Genomic DNA, 20,567 nt, shown 5'->3' with positions numbered 1-20,567 from the left:
TAAGCGAGGCATAGTTGTTGTCCACAAAAATCAAAGCGTGCAGTTTCACGCCTAGAATAATAAAATGAGACTTGATCGCATTTCTCTGTTCCTCTTTTAAAATTAATTTGCTGTCGATATCTTCTAGAACAGACCTAATAGCAGAATCTACTCACCTAAACTCTCCGGCGGCAGCCATTATTGTTGTCACCCAAGCGCGTTTTGGTGACGTGGTTGATTACGTTACTCTTGATCATCTGTCCATCATCGTATAAAGCCCGCCCTGACAATTTGATTGGATCGCCTGACAGTGGGCGATAATACTCGCGCTACTATGGAGCAGAGCCAGACCGAACCTCCCCGAACTCAAACCTTGTGGGCGGGACTAAGATCGGACTGGCACCCAGGCTACCTCAGCTCATAAGACTAATTGCCTGCAGCTGAAAACATTTAGCTGCAGGTCGACCCATCCAACAATCTCACCAAGGCCATGTGTTAGAAGATTGAAAAGAATAAATCTGTTCCAAAACAACAATATTCTTTTAGCACATGAATAAAACTGTATTTCTTTAAATACATACTAAATCAATTGAAATATCAATAAAACATTTAAACAACGAGGTATTTGTTTTTAATATAATCTAGAAATGTAAAATATTTTCATTAAACAGATTATTCAACTATTTTTACCTCCCAATTTTAAAAGAAATTACAGATGCATTTTGTCTGAGCCACAGCTGCTTTGCTTTCAGTAAACCTGCATGTGTTGGTATATATTTTTTAAGTATTACAAATAACATAATTTTATTATTATTATTATTTTTTATCCTATAGGTTTCAGTATGCGTACTACACTCTCCTGTTTGAATTTGGCTCCTCTGGTCTTAAGCCTCTTCTTTATGCACTACTCTGTTCTGTGCTGTCGGATTGGGAACCACAGCGAGTGTGATGCTGCTCCATTTGTACCAGGACACAACCTGGTGGGGGAAGGCTTTGATGTGGTCACACTGCAAAGAAAAGGTGCTTATGTGATTGATGTGAAGACTTACCTGAGCCCGAGTGGTACCTGTACTCTTTGCTCCAACCCTCTTCAAGGCCATAACTTCCAAAAAGTAATGTAAAATTCACTATAAAAAGCTCCACATAACTTGCAGAAATAATATCTCTGCTGCTTTTTTTATTTTAAGCTACCATCGTCTGTTGTGGACTGGCGTGCATTCAGTCAATGCAGTGCGGACATCTAGAGTAGTTTTTACACCTCTACAAGGTAAAGTATTTAAAAAGCATTATGAACAGTGTAAGAGATCACAAAGCTGTTTAAGTAGTAAATTATTATTTAAAAAAATCATATAGTTACGTTTTGTTAAAATTTAGTCTGTAATGACATGGTACAAACTGCTGTGTATTTCAGAATCAGAATCAAGATTATTGCCAAGTAGGCTTGAACTTCCATGGAGTTTGGTATTGATGGTACAGACAAATTAGATAAATACAGAATACAGAATCTATAGTATACAATATAAAGCATACAATATGGAGTACACAATATATAGTATATAGCTATTTACTATATACACAGTAGACTGCGTTAATGTTACGCAGGAGGTCTAGAGAGGCTACATTGGTGTAGCCTTTAGATCATGAACAGAGGAGGGAGAGAGGCAGTGTTAGTCAAGTGGGTCTCCGGGCCTTGTTGATAAGGCTGTTAGCGGATAGGAAGAAACTGTTCTTGTGCCGTGAGATTTTGGTCCTGATTTATTTAATTGATTTATTTAATTATTTCATTGTAATTCTATGTAATAGATCAATCAACTGTGTAGGAATCTCAAAAGTATGTAGTGTGTAACTATACTAATACTCTAATACCCCTAAATATTATGTGAAACTGTTCTTTGTGAAGATTATGGGGTTAAAAGAGAAAATTAATGTACATCATAAGACCAAGACATAGAATAATTCTGTATCTGCTTTGGATGAAGTTCTCTTGTATGCTGGATCCATGATTGTACTGAGAAGGATTTTTCTATTTCTATGTCTTGAAATACTATATATATATATATATATAAAAAAATATATCTTTTACTCCTTGAACAACAATTTCATACTCAACTCAACTTTATTTATAAAGCTCTTTACAAAAAAAAACACAAAGTGCTGCACATACCAAGTACAGTTAAAACCACATAGATGTTTAAAGGAACACTGCATGAAAAGTGAGATTTTCGTCCCCGTAAACCCCCGTAAACTCCCGCAGATCTGCCTGATTTTCGTCAGTTTCCGACAATTTGCAACCCGTGCTTGTCCGCGTTTGTCGTGCCACAATTTGTCGGAAACGTACCATGACGTATGTGGAGAGCGATCAGCTGTACTAATGGCCCTAATTAGCATATGAATGCAGCAAACCCGCGCGGCTGGCCAGGTCTGGCTTGAATAACCTACTCAGTATTGGCTGAAACCACTATTCTCAAACAAGTGAAATCGCTCGTGATTGGCAGCAAAACCACACGTGGCCACGCCAGGCTTTAATTTTCTTACTGAGTATTGGACGGAACCACTTCTTTTTAAACAAGTAAAGTCGCTCGTAATTGGTTGGCATATATATATATTTACATATATATATTTATTCATATATATATATATATATTTATTTATTCATTCATATATTTATTCATTCATATATTTATTCATTCATATGGTGTGTATTTATGTTATCCTACACTACTACACAATTATTAGGCTACCATCAAGGACATGAATGAATTTATACAGGAAATGAACATTTGCAGGAAGCTGTTTATGCAAAGAAAGAGCTTTATTAAAACACACACAACTATATACAACGCGTATCCAAACACATGCGTTTCTAAAAATTAAAAGTCCGTGAACGGTCCGTTTGCTTCCTCGGGGTTGGAGGTAACTGGCAGCATTCCCTCCGAGGCAGGTCCGATGTGCAGACGCCTACTGTGCGTGGCCCTGTACTAAGGCATCGCTTCTAACCGGGACTGCAGCTTAACACAGAGTTCAGTGAGATCCGGCCTACGAAATGGCGGCGACCGTACAATCCATCCAGAGACACCGCCGAGGAAGGCGGACTTCCAGAGATCCACTTCCTCATCTGCTAGCACACTCTGCCTCGCTTTCAGCAGCTGAAAAAAAAAAAAAACAATGAATCAGCGCACTGCGTATGGACACAACACATCTATCAATGCACCTGAAAAATAGTCACCAAATAAAGTCTTACCCTCTTTCTTCTGGCCCGACTCCGAGCAGATAGCCTCCGCACACAGCGTGTTGGCTGGCAGCGTATATCTGAAGCTCCTGCGTACCGTCTCAAAATACGTCTTACAGGCAGCTGGAAAACAATTAAATGAGAGTGGTATAAATAAAAAATCAAACGCAAGTCACAGTAACAAGGAAGGAGAAAACATTAAAACAAGTCACTTACACACAATGTCGTCTTTATCAACATCGTGCAAATCTGGACTTGCTGATTATGGCTCCAAGCAAATAGGAGGTCACCGCCTCATTGTGAGGCGACAGTAGTCTGTGAAAACAAAATGTAAAAGCTATGATCGGTATCTATCCGTATCCATTGCCTTTTACTGCAGAATGAAAGCATATTCTTTAAATCTTACCCTTGCTCCGGTTTATAGCGCCTGCAATTAGTCTCCGAGTTGTTAAGACGGCGTACTGCTTCCTGTAATCACAAAAAATACACTTTAATAAAGCTTGTTCTTGCAAGGCTAGGCTAGATAGGCTAACAGCTAGGCTGCTATTAGCCGGTAGCTTAGGCTAGGCTGCTTTTAGCTTAGCAGGCAGTAATCGAACATATATTTACCGCTAGCATCTCTTCTTTGAGTTCGTCTTGTTCGATGCAGAGTCGCCATCGCGTCCAAGAGGAGTTTTACCCCGAAATCCCCCATTATCCGCTCCTGACCGCCTGCACAAAGCAAAGCATCCATCCTCCACTGTGGCTGCACACCGCGCGCCGCTCTGAGTTTCTTGGAGATCGTACAGAGCATGCGCGAGATGAACCAGGGTGTCCGCGGATCAATAAAAATAATTAAAAAATCATTCTTTTTTTTTTTTTTTTAAATCAAGGCCTTAATTGGCACTAAAATTATTTAAATATGTTTATCGAAGTATTTATAATTCTTTAATAAAAAATGCTTATAAAAACAATTTCGTCAGATATATTATATCGCTCCAGGCGGAGAAAAAGCTAGAGGATATATATATACGTATATATGTGTGTGTGTGTGTTTACATACATACAGGAGTCATGGAACTCTGCTTACAGCTCCTTCATATTTCATGTACACTAATAACTTGTGTACATGGTTCTTGTTGATGGCATTAAAATCATTCCTAATAGCATTTAAATAGCATTAAATTAGAGTCACTCATTCCTGTATGAACCCTGTGAGCGCTTAATTTAATATGACATATTAAAAAAATCCCACCATCATCCAGCACATGTTCAGTTTCTGCCCAAATATATATTTATAGTTTTGTAGATTTTTGTAACGGGGATAAGGATAATTCAAAACTGCTTTTTTTTTAATGAACTTGTTCACTACTTCCAAACTCAGCATCTCTTTTCATTCCTGTAATAAGAAGTTTCTTTTGAATGGATTTGATTAAAGCTTAAGTCCCTCGGTATAAAATAAATATTTTGATGGAGATGAGAAATCTGCTTCCTCGTTTGTGAATAACCAATAGTTTGGATCCAATCATTTAAATAAACGGTGTTAGTTTTTTTTTATATATATATATATAAGAATTGTGCTATAATTTCTAGTCACCGATCTGTTGCTGCTATATTTTAATTTGACGAATCGGAATTTGTAGATGTTCTTTTTCCTGTTTGGTGCGATTGCAATTGCGGATCTTGACCTGGCCGGACCTTATGACCACAGTGTACCAATCTTCTGATGGCTACTTCCAACAGGATAATGCGCCATGTTATAAAGTGAATCATCTCAGACTCATTTCTTGAAACTTTTCCACTTAAGTAATTGTGAATTGAGCATATTGACAGACAACATTTGATTTTTTATCTTAAATGCAATTTGTTTTTTTATAATTACTGCTCTAAATGTATTGCTCTGTCAGCTAAAGATCTGTTTTGGTCTCTATACTTTAATTAAATAAATCAATTCAAGCTAAAATGTAAGAGGCTACAGTATACTGAGCCTGATCTCTTTGTATTCTTACCTAGTAAAACCCCCCCTGCAACCCTGATTTGCATTTGTATAGCTCACAGCATGTTCATTTACATGTTAAAGCCTCCCCTAGAATTCCATGGGGGAGAGGAATGGGGGGAACACTGCCTAAGAGAGTCCACGTCAATTTCTGACAATTTACGGGAGTTTTCGGCGAAGCCTGCAAATTGTCGTAAACTGCCGCTAACCTGAAGTTCCACGACAATCTACAGTGCCGCATATTGACGAAAATCCCACTTTTCATGCAGTGGAACAAAACCATCCATCCATACATCCATACATTTTCTGACACGCTTCATCCCAATTGGGGTCACGAGGGTTCTGGCACCTAGCTCTAGCTGTCAATGGGCAGGAGATGGGGAAAATCCTGGACAGGTCTCCAGTCTAACTCAGGGCAACACAGAGACAAAAGGGACAAACAACCATTCACACACACACTCACACCAAAGGAGAATTTTGAGAAGCAGCTTACCTAACAGTCATGTTTTTGGACTGTGGGAGGAAGTTGGTGTACCCGGAGAGAATGCACGAATGCACAGGGAGAACATGGAATCTCTATCCAGAAAGACACCGAGCCAGGAATCGAGCCCCGGAACCTTCTTGTTGCAAGGCAGCAGTGCAGCCTCTAAAATAAATTAATTAAAACAAATAAAACCATATAAAAAATGACACAAACCCACAAACAAAGAGAGTCTCATGCTGTGTTAAAAGTCAAAGAATAAAAATATGTTTTAAGTTTTAAAAATAGACAGTGAAGAGGATTTTCTAATGAGGAGGAGGAGCTCATTCCACATTTTTGGAGCAGCTACTGAAAAAGCTCTGTCTCTTAGCTTCTGTTCAGACCTTGGTACCACCAGGAGCAGAGGGTCAGCTGACCTGAGGCACCGAGTGGGAGTATAGGGGTAGAAGCTCAGAGAGTAAAATGGGGCAAACCATTTAATGACTTAAAACTGTTGTTTATGATAAAATCTTGACTTTACTACAGTGCTTATTTGTCGATCCAATTTAAAATTACTGTCCATCTTAAAACCCAAGTTTATATTGACAGTCTTTAAAAACACAGTAAAAAAAACTCAAGTGAATAGGGGGGATTCACAAAAATTACTGGACCAAACACCATCACTTCAATTTTTTCCTCATTAAGATATAAAAAGTACAGAGCCAACCATGCTTTAATGTCCTTAAAACATACCGGTAGTGGTGCAAGGGAGAAGGAATTTTTCCTTTTATTAGGAACATACACTATATTGCCAAAAGTATTTGCTCACCTGCCTTGACTCACATATGAGCTTAAGTGACATCCCGTTCCTAATCCATAGGGTTCAATATGACGTCGGTCCACCCTTTGCAGCTAGAACAGCTTCAACTCTTCTGGGAAGGCTGTCCACAAGGTTTAGGAGTGTGTTTATGGGAATTTTTGACCATTCTTCCAGAAGCGCATTTGTGAGGTCGCACACTGATGTTGGACGAGAAGGCCTGGCTCTCAGTCTCCGCTCTAATTCATCCCAAAGGTGTTCTATCGGGTTGAGGTCAGGACTCTGTGCAGGCCAGTCAAGTTCATCCACACCAGACTCTGTCATCCATGTCTTTATGGACCTTGCTTTGTGCACTGGTGCACAGTCATGTTGGAAGAGGAAGGGGCCAGCTCCAAACTGTTCCCACAAAGTTGGGAGCATGGAATTGTCCAAAATGTCTTGGTATGCTGAAGCATTCAGAGTTCCTTTCACTGGAACTAAGGGGCCAAGCCCAGCTCCTGAAAAACAACCTCACACCATAATCCCCCCTCCACCAAACTTTACACTTGGCACAATGCAGTCAGACAAGTACCGTTCTCCTGGCAACCGCCAAACCCAGACCCGTCCATCAGATTGCCAGATGGAGAAGCGCGATTCGTCACTCCAGAGAACGCGTCTCCACTGCTCTAGAGTCCAGTGGCGGCGTGCTTTACACCACCGCATCCGACGCTTTGCATTGCACTTGGTGATGTATGGCTTGGATGCAGCTGCTCGACCATGGAAACCCATTCCATGAAGCTCTCTGCGCACTGTTCTTGAGCTAATCTGAAGGCCACATGAAGTTTGGAGGTCTGTAGTGATTGACTCTGCAGAAAGTTGGCGACCTCTTCGCACTATGCGCGTCAGCATCCGCTGACCCCGCTCCGTCAGTTTACGTGGCCTACCACTTCGTGGCTGAGTTGCTGTCGTTCCCAAACACTTCCATTTTCTTATAATACAGCTGACAGTTGACTGTGGAATATTTAGGAGCGAGGAAATTTCACGACTGGATTTGTTGCACAGGTGGCATCCTATCACAGTTCCACGCTGGAATTCACTGAGCTCCTGAGAGCGACCCATTCTTTCACAAATGTTTGTAAAAACAGTCTGCATGCCTAGGTGCTTGAATTTATACACCTGTGGCCATGGAAGTGATTGGAACACCTGATTCCAATAATTTGGATGGGTGAGCAAATACTTTTGGCAATATAGTGTATATCTGACTGTCCAGCATAAAAATAATAAGAGATGCTGTGCCTTCTTAGGATGGACACAAGGGGCAGTAAGTACAGCGCGAAGAGAAGTCCTAACACTGAACCCTGTGGAACCCCATAAGCTAGAGGAGCAGAGCTAGATTTGTAGTTCCCAAGGCTTACACTTCTATTGGAAAGATAAGACTTTAACCAGTCCCGTACAGTACCACGAATACCAAAGATTAGATTTGAAGGAGACATTAGTGTTGTGGTCCACTGTATGAAAGGCTGCTGCCAAATCTAACAAAAAAAGAATGACATGGTCACCAGAGTTATTTGCAAAGAGGATGTTGTTAAAAACTCTTAACAGAGCTGTCTCAGTGGTATGCAGATTCAAAAGCGGACTGAAACAACTTTAGGACACTATGTTAATTTAAAAACGACTTGAGTTGAGTTGAACTTTTTCTAAGATTTTACAAATAATAGCATTTTGGTCACATTTAATGTAGTACCGTATTTTCACGACTATAAGGCGCACATAAACGTCTTTTTTTCCCCTCAAAATGTGCGGTGCGCCCTATGGTGCGGTGCGCCCTATGTGTGTTGCAACTGCGACTTTTGAGACCACCTCATTGAGGAGATGATAAAAGAGTGGCTGAATGTAAGGAGACCAGCTGTTTTTTTTTTCCACTCATCACCACACCATCGCTGTTAATCTGACTCCATGCGTGCCCATCTCACAGCTGATGTGAAAAACATGGTGAAACAAATTAATGCTGTGCTCGCTGTGAACCGGACGCAGCAGGTGCAGCAGAAGCAGCGAGTTTACATGCAAAGTCAACGGTTGACGAGCGTATAGACGCAGCAAAAGGTCCCGCAGCGCGTTTTGAGCGAGTCGGGAGCGCACCGCCAACGCGCTGCTGCTGCTTGAGATGGAAAAAAATTAAGTTTTGCTGCTGGACGCGCCGCATCAACGAATCAGAGAAGCTGATCTGGGAGCTGACAGCAAGACAGACACAGCGCTCTGATGACATATGATTTTAAAGCAAATGAAAGGGATGGATGGATGAGGAGATGATGAAAGCGTGGCTGAGGGAGGTGTAGGCTATGTGAGGAGACCAGGTGGTTTTTTTCCACGCATCACCATCGCTTTTAATATGTGACTCCATGCTTGCCCATCTCACAGCTGATGTGAAAAACATGGTGAAAAAAAAAAACGCTGTGCTCGCTGTTATCCCGGGGGTCTGACAAAGGAACTTCAACCGCTCGACATCGGTGTAAACCGTTCAAAGTAAGGCTGCGAGCGGCGTGGGAGCGATGGATGACAGACGGAGACCACAGTTTCAGGATAAGTGGAAGGCAGCGCCGGGCAAGTTACGCCACCGTTTGTGGATGGATTGTAGATGCTTGGACTAACGTGTCTGCTGGCTCTGTTGTTCAAGCTTTCGCAAAAGCCGGCATTATTTCTGAGGAGCCGCGCTGCATGGAAAGTGACTCTGACAGCGCAGAAGGGGAAACTGGCATGTCTGATTTAGCGCAGCTGTTTAATTCAGAAACAGAGGATGATGACTTTGATGGGTTTGATTAATACTTTGTAATAAATACATTAATAAAGCACAAACATACTCAGTTTTGCTCCCGCTCTATTTTTCTACCTGAAAACTTAATTCAACAGCAGCATCTGGGCGCGTCTCCTCCTCTTCAGCGCGGCGGCTGGCAGGTGTTTTTTCATCTAAATAATCTAAATCTTGCAGCTATATTTGCTGTGATCAGTGGGAATAAAGTAGTTTTAATGTGTTTTTAAGTGAGAAAATACACCTGAAAACTTCATAATTGCAGTCAGTTCATCCAGATTATCTATTTCTGTCGAAGGCGCTCAGACCCCCACATACCAGCGATGCACCGACAGCAGAAATCCATTCATCAGCAGCCTCGCTGGGCAGCCTCCAGGTTCACCGGCGGCTGCTGGCAGGTGTTTTTCATCTAAATAATTTTAGCTGCAGGCACCAGGATACCGGTAATAAAAGCGAACAAATTCCGTCAGCAGGTTTCAGGATTTTAAGTTAATTTAGGAGTGATCACAGCGCACTGTCCTCTGCGATGTGTCTGTCTCACGGCCAGCACCCAGGTTTGATTAATACTCTGTAATAAATACATGAATAAAGCACAGTCATACTCAGTTTTGCCCCCGCTGTATTTTTAAATACGCAGTAGAGGTATTTAAAGGTAGTAGAGGACATGTACCTGTATATAAAAAACGCGCCCTATAGTCCGGTGCGCCTTATGTGTGTGTTAAATACAGAAATGGGACACATAACTGAGAGTGCGCCTTTTAGTACGGTGCGCCTTATGGTCGTGAAAATACGGTATCTTATATATTAAAATTAAACGAACATACAGAAGCAGCTGTACATCATGAAACCAAGACAAAAGCCAGACAGGTCAGGGATTAAAGCATGGTAAAGCTTAAAGCCAGGTTGGTTCATAACACAAATTAAAAGTTATTTTCATGATAGTTGGGTTATTTTTATGGGACTTGGGTTATTTTTTGTGCAACCCAAGCACTTGGTAATTCCATAGCCTTTCACAGATGCAGAACAATATTTCTGTGTCTGGTGAATAGGACAACTGTTAGTTGTGAAATTTACAAGATTTGCTTTTTGTAAAGTGAAATTAAAATTTTTTACAAGAAGGCCAAAATAAATCAAACTTAGATTTGTCATGGTCTTGGTTCTGTTGTACTTTACTTTGCTCCTTGTTTTCTAGTTTTATTGGTTTAATTCCTATTTTGTTGTAGTTTCTAGATTTATGTTAGTTCTCAGGTTTTTCTGTTGTTGTCCTCTGTTGCCCTCTTGTGTGTGTTCCTTTCCCCTTGGCTTCCTCGTTGTCTCCTCTCACACCTGCTCCTTAGCCCTGCCTTTGTCTCAGTCAGCTACATATACTCTCCCTCTGCTGTCACTCTTTGTTGGTTCCTTGTCTTTGCTGTCTTCTCATGCTGTTGTCTACCTACCTCGTCTCTCCCTGGCTCCTCGTGTTTGGTTTCCCCAGATGTGTCCATAGTTCTGGTTTGCTTTACATTGTTAGTTGGATTTTTGGATTCCTGCCTTTGTTTACTGTTTCTCACCATTAAACTATTCCTCAGCCTCTCTCCCTCTGCATTTGGGTCCTCAAACCTCAACCAAACCCTGACAAGATTAACCTTAATCTATTAAAGGAACACAGCTCATAGAGGAGCAAGTGACCTGGGCAGAGGAGACAAAAAAAAAACAAAAAAAAAAACGATAGCTTGATCTAGTAAATCATTTTTAGAATATCACTTTATTGTGGCCAGTACAGCTGTGCCATACTTATACTGTCTGACAACCCTCTTGATGTGCTATACCTATGGATAAAAACACAAGAAAAGAGAACTAAGATTTGGACAGAACTATATTTTCTTTGTGTGCAAAGAAAATATCTTAGATCTTAAATTTCAGCTCATTAACAAAACTGTTGTATTTATATTTTGTTCAGTGTGTTATATTCTCTTTTGACAAACCAATCATTTTGTTTATATATGGGTTAACACAATAAAATACTAATTTAATTCATTCTCTTTACTGTATTGTCAAACCTATTCTTTACTATTTTGCTAAGATGTTAAGTGATAATTAATTGTTTTTAATCTTGCCAACAGCTCACTGATTAATGCCTACACATCCCAGGACAGCAAAGACTGGAAGGTAGGACAAACCTTTCACAATACTTTAGGGCTTTATCTTCTAAAGCTCTGTTTGTATTAAAACATGTGCAAATCTGTTTGAAAGTCAGGGGCAAACTTAAAATTCTTGAGTTCATTGTGACCACAAAGGAGAAACTCACTAAATGTAGACTTAATGTGTTTGGACTTGGGGGAAAAAAAACAAAAGTCCACATCCTAAGGCTTGCTTATGCAAATTTTATTGATCAGAACATGACCACTTATTCTGTACCTATTTTTTTTTTTCCTAAGCAATTTGGTGCTCCTGATATTGGTCATTTGAAGATCAAGTCCGTAGTGCAGTCCTGTTTTAATAATGCAACCTAAGTTGAAACCTTTGCTGATTAATTTTATTCCTTTTATCCATAGAATTACGTTGATATATTGCCCTTTGTAAAAGCAGCTTAATAGTCTATATTAAGTTAGAACTGAAGTAGGTAATCAGAAGGATAACAATAAAAGTATGGCTCATAATTTAATGGCTTAAAAACTTGTACTTTGGATTTTCATCAGGTTGGTCTGGATGTAGAAAAGTATGCATCTGCCAACCTTGAGGTAGGAGGAACCCAGTCCTCTGCCTACACCTTTGCCTCAGAGAGGACCAGAGAGGATCGCTACACTTTCAGTATGCACAGAGTCACTTGTAGCCATTATGGGTAGGATACAGTAGAAGTCAGATTTCTTTCTCTAGTTAGTCATGTCCATTGAAATAATATTCTATTTTTTGTCTTGGTGTCCAGGTATCGTTTACGAACCACGCCTCCCCTCAGCTTAGAATTCAAAAACCATCTAGCAATCCTGCCGAGTCACTACAACTCCTCCACCATTACTCAATACAGAGAGCTGATACAAACCTATGGCACACACTACATCCGGCAGGTGACAGCCTTCACATGCACACACCCACCTTGTAAAATGATTTGTCATTACTTAAACAGGAAAGCATTTTTTCATCTTTTTTTAGGTTTACCTTGGAGGGCGACTGAGGAGAGTGACATCTTCACGAAGCTGTTTATCCTCTCTGAATGGTCTAACCTCAAATGAGGTAAAAAAAATGCATTTAGAAAAAGGACATTGATCTAATTATGATGATGCTGAGTCTTAAGTCCTGAATGGTCCTCCATATTCACTCTAAAATAATTTCTGAACCAAAACATAACAAATGTACCTAATCTAATTTATCTAAACAAATTATGCTATTTTGTTAGGTTAATTAACTTTATTTGAACAGCAGAAGTAGCCAGTTTTACATGCAAATCTATGGTTGACGTGCATCAAGGCATATCAAAAGGTTCTGCAACACATCTTGAGCAGCAGAAGCAGCACATCTTAAAGCTTCTGGGCAGCTGAAGCAGCACATCATGAGTATCTAGACTAGTATATTAGACTTAGACAGACTGAGAACAACTTTTATTGTCATTTTGTATACAGATTGTATACAAAACAGAGTGTATACAAAAGCGTGTGACGCGCTTCACAAGCAGCAGATGCTAGACTTTAAAAATGTGAACTTTTGTTGCTTGATGTGCCACATCAACCAATCAGAGAAGCTGAGCTGTGAGTTCGTAAGAAGATGGAAACAGCTCTGCTCATGCAAAGCTGTCAGCATCAAGTGAGCAAAAATTAACAAGAATATGTAAATATATATAAACATGGTAAAACTACTAGGTTTACATAAAAGGAAAGGAGAATGTTTTTGCTTCATGTAGGAAGAAAAGTGAGCGTTATGATCACTCCACTAAAACAGTTTATTAATGCATAAATTAACTTGAAAGAAGGAAACCTGTAAGTGAAAATGGGGACGAGCATGTAGCCTTACGTAAACATATCACCAGAATGATTGACAATTAGGAGGACCATTTATTTTGATGATCCACCCAGAAAAAGAACATCCTCCACTATACCTTTAACTAACAGGTCTAAATTGCAAACAACAGTACACATATTGTTTTTATTTTGAAAAAAAAACGTGCAAAGTTTTATTGCTTCTTTCTGCTGGTTTACTAAACATTTTGATGCTCACATTAAGCTCGGATCGCATCACATCTCATGTCACACTTCTGCGTTAGCTCAAGGGGTTTTAAAGACAGCTTGGAAAAGATGTAGCTACACACTAATAACGGGTTTAACTGTTGTAACTGTTAAACTCCTGACATATTTTGAAACATTTTGTTTAAAAAAAATCCAAAAAGGAAGAGGGCTTGTCGGAAAAAACAATAGGCTATGTGATCGAACAATAACATAAAACCTTTTTTATTGTTGTGTGTTGACTTTGGCTACCCACCTACATGGCAGGTAGATTGACAGTTTAAAATCACAAAAGTTACCTGTATTTGGTGGGTGGCAATGTCATTCCCTGCCTTACAGAAGTTGCACTGAAGAAAAGTAGTTGGCATGTTGAGCTCTGGCCTTAGAGATATGCATTTTAATGTATTCTTTTTTTGTAATAATCTAAACCTGTCTTGTTTAGAATGTAACCCTTTTTTTCTATATGTTTCATAATTTATATTTAAACTCGTGATTTTACTTACATTTCTTTATCTGATAAATAGAGGTTACATATAATCTAAATTTACATTTAAAAAGATTACCCTTTGATTTTGATACTCAAACAGGCCAGCCAAAGGTTTAAGTACACATTATGGTTGTTTTGAGTCCCCCTGTAGGTTTAGTGCCATGCAAAGAATTATATTAAACAGAACAAAACCACATTTATCAGTGTCTTCTTAGGGATACTTTATATGCAAATGTTTGCTACAACATAGTAATTTTACGAAATCTCATTCCTGTCTTGTCACCAGGTTCACTCATGTTTATCAATGGGTATTGCTGTTGGCCTGGGGAAGCTGAAATTATCTAGTGTCCAGAAATCTTGCAGTAAAGTCCTACAAAACCAGGACTCTTCTACTCACTACGGATCCGGCCTCCACCAACACTACACAGAAGTATCAGGAGGAAATGGTTGGTTGGGGGAGTTTTCAATTTCTCAAAATGATTCCACGGGCTACATGGGCTGGCTGAGCAGCCTGAAAGACTATCCAGATATTGTTTCATACTCTCTCCTACCACTCTATAAGCTAATACCAAGTGAGTCTCAAAAGTCAGGAATGAAGGTGGCAATTGAGCAGTACTTGGAGGACAACGCCGTGAAGACATCACCCAAAGAACCTGTCTGTAATGGCAACATTCCTAACCTGGCCTCCAATTGCTGCCCTCTGAAAGCTTCAAGAGGAACACTCTCAGTTACCATTGTCAGAGCCTGGAATCTGAAAGGAGATCCAGTTGGAAAAACTGAAAGGTGGGTTGACTCAAAGGTCAGAAACTAGACCTTAATGTAGCAGGTGAATAGTACTGTTGATATATTGCTCACCTTTTGTTCTCTCCTGTATATAGCTATGCTAAGCTGTGGTATGGCCACATATATCACAGGACCCGTATGATACGATCAAACTATCCTTGGTGGAATGCACAGTATAATATGGGCAAGGTCAGTAAACTTTCTCATCACAGATTAATTTAAAAATGTATCTGTCTGTACCATACATTTCATTCTATTGACTATTAACTGGCTGATATTGTAGAATTCAATCTGTGAAGTAGTACCAGCATGTGTATGTTAAAAAGAAGTGAGGAGACAATCATGTGACACCAAAAAAGGTACCTTTGCAAGCATTAGTTGTCAAAGGAAGTATCAATAAATAGGATATATAATCTGTATTTAAAGATGGAACTGCATTAACTAATGTTCATAATTAATGAGTCTCACATCTTCCTGAGTAGGACAACATCCACTGTAGAAATAATGACCTCACCCTTTACATAAGTTCAACTCTTTAGTTAGCTCTCCTTAAACCGAGATGTCGGTGGACCTGTTGTTTGCACACCCACTTCTTGGATTGTTCTATTTTTCATACACATACGGCAAACCAGTTAATTAAGGGGATGCTCTACGCATGAAAATAACATTGGATATGTGTATGGTTCAATCTTTTGATCAAGATGAAAGATGATATCTAGAAAAAAAGAGAAGATAATTTAATTTAAAATTGCCTTCTTTGTTAAGCTGAGCAAGTCTCAACAAGTCTGTGGAAAAATTATAATAATATAAAATAACATTATATAAACTTGACTCAAAAAAAATAAATAAATAAACAAAAGTTACAAAGCAGACCTCTATGGCTAACATTTACATCCAGTGATTTTACCCAGCCTCCCAGTCTGCTGTCTGTCTTTCCTTCTCTCTGTCTTTGGGTATCATATAGTCGATTTTAAAGGTATAGTGGAGGATTTTCAATCATTTTTAAAAAAGACCTGCCCTCTCCACTTAAAAAAATACACATGCGCAACCCTGTACCAGCTCCCAAGAGGGAACGCCTATTAAACACGTGTAAGAGCACCCACGAGCCCATTTCTCCTCGTGCACACTCTAATTAAAAGTTGCTGTTTGCATCTCTCACACAAGCTTACTTTCCAAAAGCAGATTACCATTTTTTCCAATATGTCAGACTCACAACCATTAAGTGAAATTGGGGGCGAGCACATAGGACTGTCTGACTGTACATGAACATACCACCAGAATGATTGACAATTAGGAGGACCACTTAGTTTGATGATCCATCCGGGAAAAAAACATATTATTTTAATCAAAATTAAAATTAAAATACTGACACTATTTTCAAATTCATGTATTCCTCTATTTTCTTGCATGTAACACTTCAGTGAATAAAAGGCACTTTTTATAGACACATTTTTTTACACCCCAAAATCATTGTGAAAATGTGTTACTAACTTGGATAATTTTTTGGTGTTCCTAATAAATAAAATTAAGATTTTAAACCCTTATAAGTGTTAATTTTGTTTAAGTGAAAACCATACATTTTCATGCTATCAATTTCAATAAGCGGCCCGTATAATTAATTTAGAGCCAGCTAGCAACTCTTCATTTTTGTGATAAAGATTCACCACCTGTATGGAGAAGAGTAAAGTTTTATAATAGCTATGGTCTGTGAAGCAGCTTTGAACATGACAGTTCACATTTAATATATTTACAGTGCAATGCTTCAGTACAAATAAATGTAAATAAAATATTACATTTGAACACAATTGGCTTTCCACTTAAAACATCTAAATAGACAGTCTACATGCATATATTCTGACTAATATGTGTGCTGCTTAGATAGGATTGCAGATCATTTATCAAATTGGATATCTTGTAGTGCAGTTTTCTTCATAAGATCTTGTGTCAATATATTTAGACTAGAAACATAAAAACAGTCCATGTGAACGATCATCCATGTACATTTTTTCATGCAGGTGGACACACACCTGGGACTGAAGGTTGAGGTTTGGGACCAGGACTTAAGATATCACGACCGACTCGGAAGTTGTACGAGGAACCTGAACAGGGGTACCCACAGTTTTACCTGTCCCGCAAAGAGAGGAGGCTTTGAGGTCAGATACACGCTGACCTGTGACTCGTATCTGACTGGAGACAGTTGCAACACTTATAAACCATCTCCTTAGTGACAGGAGCTCAATGATGTATGGTAATAGAAATCTTTCACTTTAATAGTGTGTGAACTTAGCTCGCTGGATATGGTTAAAATTAACTATTAATTCCTGTTTTTTCTTAAATATTTGGTTGGATCTTTTAATTATACAGTATAGTTCAGCCGGCTTGGTGATAAATCATTTCAACAAATAAATGTCTGTCAATCTCAGAAAAGATTGAACTGCTGTTTACTCACAAGAAATATTACTATTCTTCCAGGTGTGTGAGCAATCAATTTTTTTGTTGTTATATTATCAACTGTGTACCATAAAATAAAATAAATGTTGTAAATTTACTGCAGATTGTCAACTTGATTTCCTTTTATTAATCTTCTATTATCAGTGATCAGGAAAACGTCAAAATCTTATGCTAAGAATCCTGACATAATTATCTGACTGTATCTGACATCTACTAATATTGAATAGTGAATTAGATGACCGTAGACACAGTATTACTTAAAACGACACACATAATTTGAGTCTTAGTTTTTCAAATGTTTTTTTTTTAACCAAATGTAATGACTGAGAATTTGCTCTGACACAGCCAATTAATATGATGTTTTCAGAAAGTTATATATTTTAAAAAGCAAATTATCCAAAAGAAAGAGCCATATACTGTATTGTTTTGGGAAAGGCCTGAAAATACTACTGTTTTCCTGGTTTTATATTTTAATCTTTAGCTTTTTATTATTGTCATCTTTGCTAATGTATGACTATTCTTTTAGTATATGAGATATTTATATGTAAAGTGCATAATAAACTAAATTTATTTTCATTATTATTTAGGACAAATGTCTATTTTATTACTGAATTAAATTCAGTTTATTTGTATAGCGCCAATCCACAACTCATTCTCTGAAGGCACATTACAGAGACAATTCAACCATATCATATATTTAGATTATTTCAAGGCAATCGTCCGAGGCCGACTGGGGTTCAAGGAGAAGCAGACATGAAAAAAGAAACATTGATACAAAAGGTGGCTTTCAACCAGCTCGACAGGTACAGTGGGTACTGGTTGGAAATGGACGGTTTCCTGCATTGTTCCTATGTGATTCCACGTGAATCACGATGTATTTCCTGAGGCCAGTTTTTTTATTTCAAAAAGAACTGCAATGTACCCGTACAACCACCAGGTGGCGCTTGGGACCTCTGCCGTGCTGAGGGTGACGTTTGTGGGCCTGCGGTCAACTGAAAAGCAGGTTTATTGGGGATCTTGGTGTGATACTATGTTATTTTATTTTGTTTTTGATTAAAATAAAGTTACTGAATTAATTTAACATAGTGACTGCATAATCTTATTTTATGAAAATGGTTGCGTAGTTATAGATACACCTCCGATCTTATCTGAGATCTGTTTATTTCTATTTATTTGCATCTCTATTTTTTAATGAAAAATAAAATTAATTAAGTTGGAACCGGGGATACGGACTGAGGCGCAACCAGAGAAAGGCGACAGAGACAGTGCTGCGACTGGTGATTTTGAAATTAAAATCATATCCAAAGTTGATTCCTCATTAAGATAAGCCAAAGTTATTCAACAGGGTATGTAGGAAAATATATTTTCTTTAGTTTTGTAAAATATAAGTGCCGTAGCGTCACTGCATTTTTTATCAAGTAACTTTCCAGTAGTGACGTTATTTTTTTTATCAAGTAGCAACGTAGCGTCCACAAACGCTACAACATCCAGGGCAAAACTAAGTAATGAAACCAGGTTTTCTATTTTTGAAACAACAATTGGAGTTATTCGTTGGACATTCACGCATGAGCCTCCCATGTATAAAAAGAGGAGCTGAGCAGCTCCTTTAGTCAGAGACTTACAGTAGACACCCTGTCTGTAAGAAGGAGCGCTACCGCAGGTTATTCGTTCCTGCTGCCACCAGACTCTATAATAATGCACTATATCAACAATAACTCCTGTAAAAACCACTGTACAGCTACATTATAGTTTTGTATTTATTGACTGTGAACAATATGCTGTGCAATATGTTGAATGTGCAATATTTCTCCTCCTGTATATAAGCCATCCGGATTGCACATATCTTTATTTCTTATTTTTTTTATTTCCTATTTTTGTTTTGTTTTTCATTGTGTGCGATACATGTACACATGCACCTTAATCCTATTTATCTTGATATACTGTATATACCTGGATATACGGTATATATATTGCTTATTCTTAATGCAACTTTTTCCTCCATGTTTGCACCTTCAGTAACTTCTATGCCAATATGTGACGAGTGAATTTCTCCGCTGTGAGATCAATAAAGCTCATCTAATCACATCTAATCCAATCTAAATAAATACATAAATATATACATGTTCAATAAATAAATAAGCATTCAACTAATTACCCCCAATAAATGGTGAAATGATATGTTCTTATAATAAATCATTTATTTAAAAAATGCTGTTATGTTCCTTTTTTGTAAAATTGCTTTTAAAATGCTTAACTATTTTTATTCTTTTATTTTCTTTCAAAAAAATCACTAGATTTTAAAAACACTCATAGGTTTTGAAAGGTATTATATATATATATATATATATATATATATATATATATATATATATATATATATATATATATATATATATATATATATATATAGAAACTAAAACGCTCGGATCTTTCTGTCATTTTGTGTGCGTGTGTGGCATCTGCAATGTTTTCGTTAAATATTCAAATAAATAAGATGGACTTTAAACTAGCAGACACGTTTGGATTTTTGCCATTTAATTTTTTTATTTAATTTTAAAAACGAAAGAAATGGAAATGGGGTTTTTATGTCATGATCTTGGCGCTGATGGTTTGGTTTTTTCCTTTGCTCCTTGGTTCTGCGGTTCTAAGCTGTGTGTTTGCCTCCCATCAGCGCCAGGTTATTTGTGTGTTTTGGTGAGACGTTTCCTAGCTTTCTTTAGTCTGTCTGCTTCCCTGATTATGACCAGTTTTCTGTCCTGTGGATCAGCGGCGTCTGCTGCTCGCTCTCTTGGAACTCTGGGGGCGTGGCCGCCGCAACTGCTGGTCAAATCTCCCTTCTGGATTCTGCTCAGTTTCTCCGCGAATGAAATGAACTTTGAATCAAGTCAGTGACTTTGCTCCAAGTCGCATTCAGCTCCACATCCAGTCTCTGGCCTGTATTCTCCTATCCATGCAGAGATCAGCCCCGCAGCAGACGAGCAGCCCCGCGCACCTGTTTTGATTAATAAACGCTTTGAACTTTCCCACTGCCTGTCTCGCCTTGGATTCTGGGTCCAATATTCTGAGATCATTACAGAATAATAATAATAATACAGAATGAAGGGCAGTGGCGAAATTATGTGGATCAAAGTATTTCCCGGCTAGAATCAGGCATGCAGGAGATCCTTGATTATTAATCAGGCTGCTCCAGCTGCCCCGCCCATGACAGCTGCCGCGCCGTCGTCTGCTAGGCTACTGATAGTCCAGCTTCTCTTGAACCGCGTCTGTCCCCTCCTGAAGCGTTTAAAGGGGATCCAGATCAATGCAGAGCCTTCCTGACTCAGTGCGAAATTCATTTTGAATTACAGCCCTCTGCGTTTCCTTCTGATCGAGCCAAGGTGGCCTATGTAATCTCTCTGTTAGCGGGAA

The 20,567-nt window shown here is 38.7% G+C and overlaps 1 pseudogene; it reads left to right on the top strand.

Moving 5' to 3' along the window:
- Positions 1–818: 818 nt before the first annotated feature.
- On the top strand, positions 819–17,218 carry LOC119783700 (annotated as a pseudogene).
- The last annotated feature ends 3,349 nt before the right edge of the window (positions 17,219–20,567 follow it).

Source organism: Cyprinodon tularosa, unplaced genomic scaffold (assembly GCF_016077235.1).
Source record: "Cyprinodon tularosa strain WSP-4 unplaced genomic scaffold, ASM1607723v1 ctg21, whole genome shotgun sequence".
NCBI lineage: Eukaryota > Metazoa > Chordata > Actinopteri > Cyprinodontiformes > Cyprinodontidae > Cyprinodon > Cyprinodon tularosa.
This window is presented reverse-complemented; position numbering and strand designations above follow the sequence as displayed.